This window comes from Aplidium turbinatum, chromosome 5, assembly GCF_918807975.1.
Source record: "Aplidium turbinatum chromosome 5, kaAplTurb1.1, whole genome shotgun sequence".
In the NCBI taxonomy this organism is placed as follows: domain Eukaryota; kingdom Metazoa; phylum Chordata; class Ascidiacea; order Aplousobranchia; family Polyclinidae; genus Aplidium; species Aplidium turbinatum.
Window position 1 is genome coordinate 22,259,764 of NC_137476.1, and position 11,069 is coordinate 22,270,832.

The window sequence follows — 11,069 nt, forward strand, 5'->3', positions numbered from 1 at the left end:
TTCACACTCGCCATTTGACGGGAGAGACGAACAAACACGAGAGAGAATAAATATTAGAACGGATGCAATTTGGATAACTCGTCGTCGTGTGAGCCTCTGGGGTCGAGGTCTATCCTTTTACCAATCCAGATTCACAATGTTCCCGGACTACACTGGAAGGCTACTAGAGAGCAGCCAGTCTTTGGTTTGATCATTCATGACTCGCAGACCTTCCACTCCGTTAGGTGGCTTGAAGATGGTACATTCATTGATGGTGTGGTTTGCGGTCTGCTCCTCGGCACCACATTCACAAGAGGAGGAAGAAGCCATTCCCCATTGGTGCATGGTTGATCGGAAAAACCCGACACCCGTACGAAGACGGTTGAGGTGCCCCCACGCCTGTCTTTGTAGTGTCAGGCCGATGGGGCGTGTGTCGGCGTCGGAGATGAACGAATGAAGTCCGGTGATACTTGACTTCCATTCAGAATTCCATTTATGATCCGCCCAAGTAGCCGCAGAGATGTCTTGCTCATCAGCTTCGTTGAGCGGCTGACACGAATTGGTGTCTTGATTCTTCTTTGTTTAAACCTTCTTCGCCTCTTCAAGGGGCTCTGCATTTTACCACCCTTGGGCAGTGGCGGCGACGCGGTCTAGATGTTTGGGCAGGGGTCGAGCAGCCATTTAATTGATTCGTCACGCAGACCACGCACACTATTTGGCGCATGATAGATGGCGCAGTTACAGGGTGTGGTCTGCGGTTTGTTCCTTCTTGCCGCACTCACAGATCGCGCATGGAGCCATCCCCCATTTGTCCATGTCTTGATTTAGTCGACGGGAGTGCTCGTTTGGGAGAGCAGAGATCTTGTGGTGAAGAAGATGGTTAGGCTCCAGTGACCGAGAAACAGAGTGGCTTCTTCGTGATGAAGCTCAGCAGGTTGGATGCCTCCCAGCGAAAATACATTTGCGGGAACGAAAACGGGAAAGTGTCAACTCGCACCGCACTGTTAAACAGTTTTTCTGGCGCAAAGTTCAAAAATATGACACATTTCTTGTTTTTGTTGATCCATTCCTCAGTTCAGTTTATTTTTGTTCAAGTTTATTGGTTTTTCAGTCCAACTAACTCTGCCATAAATTTGTACGTATTAGAAAGTTCGTACATAAAACAAAATAAACCAAGGGAGAGTTAAATCGACTACGTAGGCTAAATGTGAGTTTCACTTCTCCGTTCCTAATGGTGACATGTAATATTTTAATGGCTTTTTATCAATTCGAAAAGGTGATTTTGCAGAAGAAAAATGATTAAAGTCTCCATAAAAAAACAAACCAATTTTGAAACCACAAATATATCAAAATTTAAAATGTTCCATATTAAAAATGAACGATTGAACGTGCACCCAAAAGTTACAAGTGCGCGTTAAATGAAAAGAGGTACCACTACTGTCACGAGAGAGCTTATTACTATTCATCATCCAGTCACAGCAACCGTGGAAAAATGTTCACACTTGTTGGCAATGAAGCTTCCTTGCAAAAGAAAGTTACTCTATGAGTGCAACTTGCATACCAAACGTGTCAAAACAACTCTGTAAAAAACAGTTGCTTTTTTAGATAACAGTAGCCTAACCCACAAACTCGCCCCTTCCTGCGTCAAACTCTTCTGATATAGTAGTGAGATACACCCCTGCTGAGTAGCATATTTTACTTCAACCCAGTGCATAAGTTTTCTCACAGATTATTATTTTGTCATCAACAGCTGTCAGCGAACAGTCACTGGATGCCATCGACCAACTCCAACCGACTGTCTTCGTGTCCTTGCTAGTGTCGCATTTAGCCGCATTTAGCATTTTCTGCATTCAGTGCTTTTTCCAGAAAATTTTTATTTTTCCCTGGAAGGGGGCATCAACTGACCTTTTGTATCAACTCAGCCGCCCTTTCCCTATGCAAAAGTACCAGGATCAGACTTTGTCACTCCTAGAATAAACGTTCAAAAATCAAACCGAGATCACTGAAAGTAACTGAAATTGGTGTTGACATCAATGTGTTCGCATAGATTGCTGATAAACTACAATCTGGTACTTTCTCTGCAAACACTGCACGTTGGTTTTATATCAGACAACATCGAATTAAACGATCTGAAACCAAATTAAAACTGAGAAATAATGTGTAACAAAAACAGTTTTCTGAGCAAGGTTTCAGTTTCCTGTAGGTTCGTTAAACTCATCGGGTAAATGAACCGCTGATGCGCAACAAAATAGTGCCATGACATATCATAACGAACGTATAACCGCATGGGGAACCTGGTCTTCAGTTGATAGAAAATTATATCGTTATTTATCGTTATATCTTCAAAACAGTCCAGAAAACAAAATATCTTCAGACAGGTGTCAAACCCACAACAATGCTTGATATGAACAGCTCGGTTACATGTCTTGTAATACAAACGAATTGATTTTCACACGAGTCAGTTCAATCATAAACAGCTAAAAATCGATTTCGATCAGCTATAGCAGCTAAATCATCTTCAATTAAACTGAAAGCAATTTTTCATTCTAGTGCCATTTTTCATTTATTTCGCCTTTGGTTGTTAGTCTTTTCCGTCAATTCTTTAACGTAGCAAGAGTGAAACATTTTTCATTCTATCGCACCTTCATCATTTGATTTTTTGTGCTGTTTGCTTTCAGCCGGAAGATGATCTAGCTGCTAGCTAATCGAAATCGATTTTTAGGTGTTTAAAATTGAACTGACTCGTGTGAAAATCAGTTCGTTTGCATTTTCAAAACAGTCGATGTTTAGCCATAAAAATCAACAGCGTTTTATAAATTATAGCTTAAAAATCATCAATACTTACATTTTCAAATTTTGATACCCAGTGTAATTAGTGCAAGAATTGAACAGAGTAACTGAAAAACAATTTTATTTTTCAAGTAAAATCTATTTTAATTTTGTGAAGTGTAAGATAACGTCAAAGATTATCCAAAATTTGGTCAAATTTGTTCATAACAGATTTTAGATATTTGTTTGTGCAATTTCGTGGCAATCGTTAGTACCATCCACAACTCAAAAAAGAGTCGTTTCAACAACACCATGCTTATACAATGATTGTAGATAAGATGTCGTTTCCTTTCATTATTTTTCTAATTCTTTGTAAATTTATAACATAAGTATAAAAAATGTTTTTGTTTTGCAAAGGTTATCATTAAAGGTTAAACCACAACCCGGGCTTTCCAACCTTGTCACTGTAATGGCATTCTCATGTGCTTCGATCGGAAAAATAGTGGTTACATTTCAGAGAGAAAGCAGTTTTTAAAGTCGCTTTCTGGGTCGTCTTCTTGGAAAGATTTCTTTGGGCTTATCTATGGCAAACATCATCAAAGTGCCAAAACATTAAACCAGGCAACCTGAGCGTAAACGTTTGGCTCTGATTTTTCTAACTAGGCCATCTGCAACTTGTAAAATAATTCTGTTTTTTACTTACTCATTATCTTGGCTTGGGAAACCAAAAATACTACTGTGGTATTTGCATTAGCTGTATTTGCAATTGGTTGGTTTGGTATTTGAACTTCTATTCTCGAACTGACAAAGCCTCGGTAAGTTATTCTTGGTAGTTTTTCTTGCTTGTAGAGGCTTTGACGCAAGGCCAGTTACCGAGATTGGCAGCGTGAAGTTTCCGATTGTTGAAGTGTCGTTGCCGGGGAATTAATCCATCCATTAAGCGCCGCTGAATGGAGGGCAGTCCTTAAAATGAGTTGCTTAAGCGCACACCCCGAGAGTCGAACCAGTGCCGCTTGATCTTGAGGCTTCTTCGTTCACGAAGTCACGCGCTAACCAACTGAACTATCTGGGCGGACATTGTCATTATTTATTTAAAGTACTGCAAGTTGTAGTTTGTGTATGTAAGCTGTCACAAGAGTGCGAAATTCCAAGTAGCCTACACTCCACAGTAGGCTTAAATGAAAAGAACAAAACATTTGACGTTTTTCATCTAAAATTAAATAGCACAAAATCCTTTGATCACAATCAAATCAGCAAGTTTCTTTGCAGAGAATTATTAAAGGCGTATCAAGTTATGTGCTTTTGTAACCAAGATTTTCCCGATAACTACAATTCTAATGTAAGATAACAATCTATTTGACGATTGTGATGTCTAGCGCCAGCCTACTGTTAAAATGTTTTGTTGAACAAGCTTTTTATTGAAAGCATAGGTCTACGCTTAACCCCGGTTAAAAATGTAAACAAAAAATGGAAAATCATCTTGTGACTTTGTAAAGTTTTGTAACACTATGTTTTCTGGCTTTAATTAATAAAATTTCCACATCTATATTGAATGCACTTTGACCAGCCAAAAAACAACAACGTTTTAAAAAAGCACTCTTTATTTTCTAACTTAATTATTTAATTTGCATTGTATTGATCAATTGATTCTTTGAAAGATGCATTTCTCGCTTTGTTTAATCTTTTCAAATCCATTTTCGCGGAACATTAATGCAATCTCAGTAGCCTGTCATCTGCATCTCTTGAAAACTGAAATGTGAGTTATTTAAAAAATTTTGAATTTGCATTTTATGTGATGCTCGTCGCTAAAGTATGTGCGAATTATTGTATAGTTGATAAATAGTTTCTAGCTGATGTTAATCTCGTAGAGAATAAGTAGCCTAAGCCTTAGTTGTATTTTATTGAGTGAAAACTTAAAACCGTTTTAACACGCACTATAGTAAGTGTTGAAAATGAACACAATAGTTTGGACTTGAGCAAAAACTAAACAAAAAAAATTATTTCTTTTATAATCTATAGGTCTAAAAATAAGCCAGAAAATTAACTTTTTTGAATAAACGAGATTGAGAAAAGCTAACTGACCTATAGAAACACCTGCATAGTGCATAATCTGTACAAAGTATGACCATATGGAAAGTATGAAAAAACTTTCTGCTTGTGGTGGCAAGAAAATTGACTTTCAAAAGCGTAGGCTAGTTGTAGCCTACTCGTATATTTTTAGTAATAAAATTCATTTGTCTCATGTCACTAGACCCGCATCATTTGGTAAGTTGCAATTTACTGTCTTTGAGAAGGTTTCAGCCGCATAGGAACAAGGACGCAACATCACGTTCTTGAAAAGAAATAAAATTTTCGACATACACAAAAATAAGAAAAAAAATAAAAATTGTACACTATGACCGCTGACCACATAATTTTATCTAACAATGGGTAGACATAAACATTAAGCGTAGCATTAAAACTGTATATTTACTAGTCGGAATCTCCTGGCGGTCGAAGGCCGAGCGTAGTCATCATCATAGATTACGTACATGTCCTACAGATTAATCCAGTATTTAGAGAAATTTGTTTGTAACAGCTTTATACATTTGTTTGGGTAATTTCGTGGCAACAGTTGTTACCATCCACCATTTAAAGAAGGCACTTTTCAACAGCGCTATGCTTGAACAATGATCAGAGACAATATTCTTTGCTTTCAATGTTTTTTTTTTAATCTATCTACATTTATTTATAATTTTTTCGTAAAAAAGTGTTGAGAATTAAAATTTCATTGCAATGCCACCTAGAAAGGTTATGAGTCTTTCGTGGAACACCCGAACTTTCCTGGAAAAGTCTCTGCAAGTCGCTATCACTTCCGTCGAAAGCTGAGTTGCTTTTGTCGTCGACTCCACCTTAAAGCTTAAATATCACTATTATCATATCAGTTTTAAGCAGTTCTATATTTTGTGTGGGTTGTGACATTTGTAAACTATTACGATAAATATTTTTGAGTAGTTGACAAAATGCAAGTAATATGAGAAACTTTCAAACGGAACTAACTCAAATGCACAATGACAAAATGCGGTGCATAATGCCATCAATTAACCCAAACAACGAGTTCAGACAAGGGCGGACATCACCCACTCACCTTTGGAATGCAAATTTATGCAAAGAAAATGCTTTTGTCCCTGAGTGGCATTTATACATAGGCCTTGAAAGTTAGTAGGTGCATAGTGAAGCATTTTTAAAATTTTCCTAACTTTACTCTTGTTGTTGTGTGAATCAGAATAATACTAGCAGGGGGGAGGTGCCAAACTCGTGAGCTTCCGTGAATGACACTAGTGACATGCATGTGGGTATCAGGCTACATACAAATTTGAAACAACTTTCAAAAATATTAAGATATTGATTGTCACTGATGCTGCTAAATTTTCTATTGTAAAATATCATAGTAATCAGTAACAAACGAAACGCGAAAATTTACTTGCTTCACAACTACGCTACAGATATAACACATCAACTTTCATCTTCTTTTTCTCTTTTAATTCAAGCAAGGTCGACCACAGCCGCGCGAGAACTAGCCGCCTTTACGCAATATTACCATAAAAGGAAATGTTATTTTGCCAACATATTGCATAGTACCAATCCAAACAACATCACAAACCTTGCTGCAATTGAACGAAAGGTAAAATCAAAATTAGACGTGTTCGGGGATATGTCAATATGCTTAGCTTTGATTATCACCTGCAGAATCTATTTATATTCTGATAAGACTGTTCTTCTGAATACTTTCATCTGCCGAAGACCCACCCATCAGGCGAAAATACAATTATGAGTGGATCTTCAAAGCTGCAAAATCGTATAAGCCACAGAGAACGCTCAATTGACGTTTTCAAAAACAACATAGAACTTCTGCACGAACTTACACTATAACTGTTAGGTTGATCAAATATAGCATGCATTTTGCAACATATTGCTTGATCATTATTAGGTAGCTTAAACTTTGCTTAAGTTAATGAGTTAATTAATTGTTTGTCTGTGATGATGACATTTAAGTTCTTTTGTAAAGGCGGCTGTAGGGTGAGTGGGTGACATATAATAAACCAGGGTTTCTTCGTATGAACTTCGCTTTTCGTCAAGCGCGAGAAGGTGCTTTGTTTAACATACTAATAGGCTACCGTGAGCTTTATAAAGAGTGACGAGTAGCCTACATGTGTGCGCAAAGTGACGCTGACGCCGTCAATTTCTTGTAGTCGTACACTTACTAAAACTTTAATCACTGAAGTTTGGCAATTGGAGACTGGATCGTTATTTGATGCACTCATGCAACACTCTCATCAACCTCCTGTTGCATAAATGATGAAGTCCGTAACTGAGCGAACTCACATCTACGGAATGCTCGATTTCAAAGTGTATAGCTCTCGTGGTCAAACAACTGAATATGCAACTACTAAATACATTGCTATGCAATGCTTCTTCCTATTTTCGCGTATATTGGAGACAATAAGTCCGTTAAGTCCTTCTAGAGATCTCTGATCACTCTGTTTGACGCCACTCTAGCTAATTTGTATCATAACTCCCCTGTGAAAACCTCCAAATTTTACTATAGCTGGAATTTTATACGTCGAGAAAACATTAGTGAAATCATAGACAACTTCAGAAAACAAATAGAAATGTTGTCTTTGAGTTGGCAAATAAAAAGCTTTTAAATTTTACTCCATGACAAAAAACCTAAACGTTTAATGTTATTCAAGTAATACCTTAAAACTATAATGAGAGTAGCGTGGTACAATAACTGGTACACATAAATTTAATAAATTTTTTAAGGGTTTTTTAGATATTATTCATAGTGTATTGGTGTCTGTGAGTTGACATGTTCTTCCAAAACAATGTGCAACGAAAGATCCGACTTGCTGCCTTAATGGCTGGTTGTGCTGGAACAAGATATTTCACAGTCAGTACGGCAGAAGACAAACGTGTTACAATTTGCACACCCATGTACTCATGCCTTTCTCAACAAACGGGAATCATAATCTCCAGACATATTAGAGTTTGGCAACAACATGTATGACCCAGATTCACTTCAGAATGGGACGAACAAGCAATCAAAAGGACATGTTTTACCAATTCAGTTGTTGAAATAAAAATACAGCAATTTAACTAGTTAAGATATGTAGTGGAATTTCAAAGCAGCATGCGTAATTTGTCATCCTTGTCCTTTTAACGCACTCTTTAAGTGCGAAGAACGTCAAACTTTGCAACAAAATCAGAACGAAGAGAAAACATACGTAATATGAAAAGCTTGTTGGAATCAGAAGCTAATAACGAACGTGTTGTTTAATCATTGCAACTTACAAGGTCAAATAAATCCAAACAGCACGATATTACCGCTTAACGCAATAGCAAGGCTAATGAGTTCTCTGCGTTGGCTGCATTGCATACTGTAATTAATTTTCTCAAAGAAATTTAATAATTTATTTGAAAACGCAGCAATAGCTGTGAATAATTGCTTGCGGCAGTAACCCAACTAGGTATAAAAAGAAATTCTTCAATTTAATTGAAAAAAACATACGCTTCCAAACAAACCTCATTTCTGTGTCTTTATCTCTGGAAAACAAAATATGTTTATCAAAACTACAATCTTGAATTCTTTCAAGATGTTTCAAGTTATAAAAATTGAAGAAAATGGTTGATATTCCCAATCTACATTATTTGAACAACACTTGTGCTCTTACTACTTTTTTTTAGTCATCGAACAAACTTTTTAATAACCCATATGCCATGCGTACACTGTGTAGAGTAAACTAGAGAGTAGAATGCGCAAATGCAAAAAATCTCGAAGAACTTTACATTGAATTTGAACATGAAGAACTCGTTTGCGATCTTTTTATAACTTAAAGCTACTTTGAACGTTTTTATGACAGATTACCCGAAGTTTACAAGATACAATAGTCCCCGCTTATAGATTCCGCGGTTAATAGGCCCACCCGCTTGTTAAGCCCAATTTGGTGCGGTCTAGAATTATTGAATGTATTGGAGGGATAAAGAGTCGTCTCCCGCTTAATAAGCCCAAAATCGTCTGGTCTCGAGGTAGTCTTAATAAGCGGAGGCTACTGCATCATGAACTTGAAGATGTTGTATATTTAGCGTCAAAAAACACAGGCGAGGGTGTAGTGCATGTCGTTGTTTACCGTGTGACACCATTCATAAAGGATTTGAAAGAGTTGCAAACCACCTTACTGTTACTCACTCTTAGGGACAAACTTATGTTGAATCAGGAAGCCATGAACAACACTTGCGTTTATCTGTAGTTATCTGTATTTGTGATTAGAAATAGTTTATACAGTAATCCGCGCAACGAAATATCAACTACATAATGACATGACGTATAAACACGTTCATCACAGTTGCACAAGACGTTGCAGAATATCTAGGCAAATCTAGCGCGCAAATTGCAGCATTTAATCATCATTATGTAAGTTCAGTTAATGAGTTAATTAATTGTTTGTCTGTGATGAAGGCATTTAAGTTCGGATATAAAGGTGACAATAATGTTGCATAAAAAAAAGAGGGTTTGTCTTTGTACAAACCTATTTGCTTAAAGCGACATTTTGCTTAGGATGTCCCATTGCTTCACTTGTGCACAAATATACCAGGTTTGTACAGACTGGTCATTTGGACCTGTTAACAACTCGAACCACTGAAGTTTGATCCAGGAATTCACAGAATTACGGGATGACTAACTCGTCTGGGATATCCTTGTCCGTTTAAAACTAATCTGAAGTTTAAAGTTGCACAAGATTGAGTTTTAACCACTTGTAGTTGTGTTACTTTGCAATGACAATTTGAATTTATGGACTAAGCTTTAATGAAACTTACAACTTAAATGCACCTCAGGATCATAAATATTCATGTTTTAAGTGTTGAAACGGGTAACTATTTTTCAGGTAATGTTTTTTTTTTATTTGTATAGGAGAAGTTAAATTTACAATGAAAGTGAAAGTGAATATGAAAGTGAATAATAAAAGTGCTTTTGATTAGTTTTAGAAATAGTTGTGTACAGGCAAGTTTTGGACGACCACGACTTTAAAAATACCAAAATGACAATTTTCCTAAAAATTAAAAAAATATCTGGCAACGCTTTTACATACACTTGTCGAATATTACAGCCGAGTTGGCTATCCCCTACTTCTATGAATCCCTAGCTTGATCGACAAAAATAAATTGCAATTGATATGCAACCCACATATAAACTATTGCTGTTTTCCATCCGACAACTGATATTTTCATACTTTGAATACTTTGTGACCCAAATTGGTCAACTTATGACAAAGCAAATAAAAATATCAGGTGCTCGTGGCAATTGACAACTAATCTATTTGTTGAATCTCTTTAGCTTTATCCGGTGCAAGCCAATATTAGAAAAAAATGTTGATCTGGGTAAGATGGCGGCCTTTCTTCTTTTGGGAACTTAACAAAATTTAAACGTGATTCGAAATAAAAGAAAAAAAGAGAACGCAATCGTATTAAACCACTCGCCTTACAACTCATACCTAGGCCCAGTAGCGTAGCCAGAAATTTTGAAAGGGGGTGGGGGTTTTCGCCTAAGACGACAGCCAGCGGCGGGAGGTCTGGGGGGGCTCCCCCAGAAAATTTTGAAAAATTACATTGAATTTGGTGCACTCTGTGAGCATTTTCAACAAAAATGTGGGTATGAATATTCCTGAAAAATGGTACTGTCCGGTGGCATAGCAAAAGGATAAAATCATGTTTTCTTCGGCATTTTTCGGAAATAAAGATAAGTCTTTATGTTTTCTTGTTTCAAATTCCTGGCTGAGATGTTTGGTACTGGCAAAACTCGCTCTTTTAATGCAGATTTGTTTAAAATTAAGCAAATCTTTTGTGGACTGAAAGCATCATTCTCAATATCGTAACGTCACACACGTGCCAAAGGGGGAGTTGTAACCCCCAAAACCCCCCCATGGCTACGCCACTGCCTAGGCCTACCCTACAACCTTCTCGCTTTTAACTTCGAGGCGATAGAAGCAAAATCGATTTAAAACACGAACGAAACATATCTAAGAACATCATATGCAACTATGTAAAGGAGAAAGACTTCAAGGAACAGCAACTGGAGACTGGAACGTTATTTGATCCAATCACGTTTGCCAACAACACCACCTCGATCGGTAAATCGTGCGGTATGGAGGCGACATCAAATGTTATTCTTGTGTCGTAGGCTGCATGAACAGAAGCAAATTTAAAAATGTTTCATGGCGCAGACAAGACTTCTACAAGGTCTACTAATTAGCATTGCCCAGATGTGGCACGAGGAAATTTTT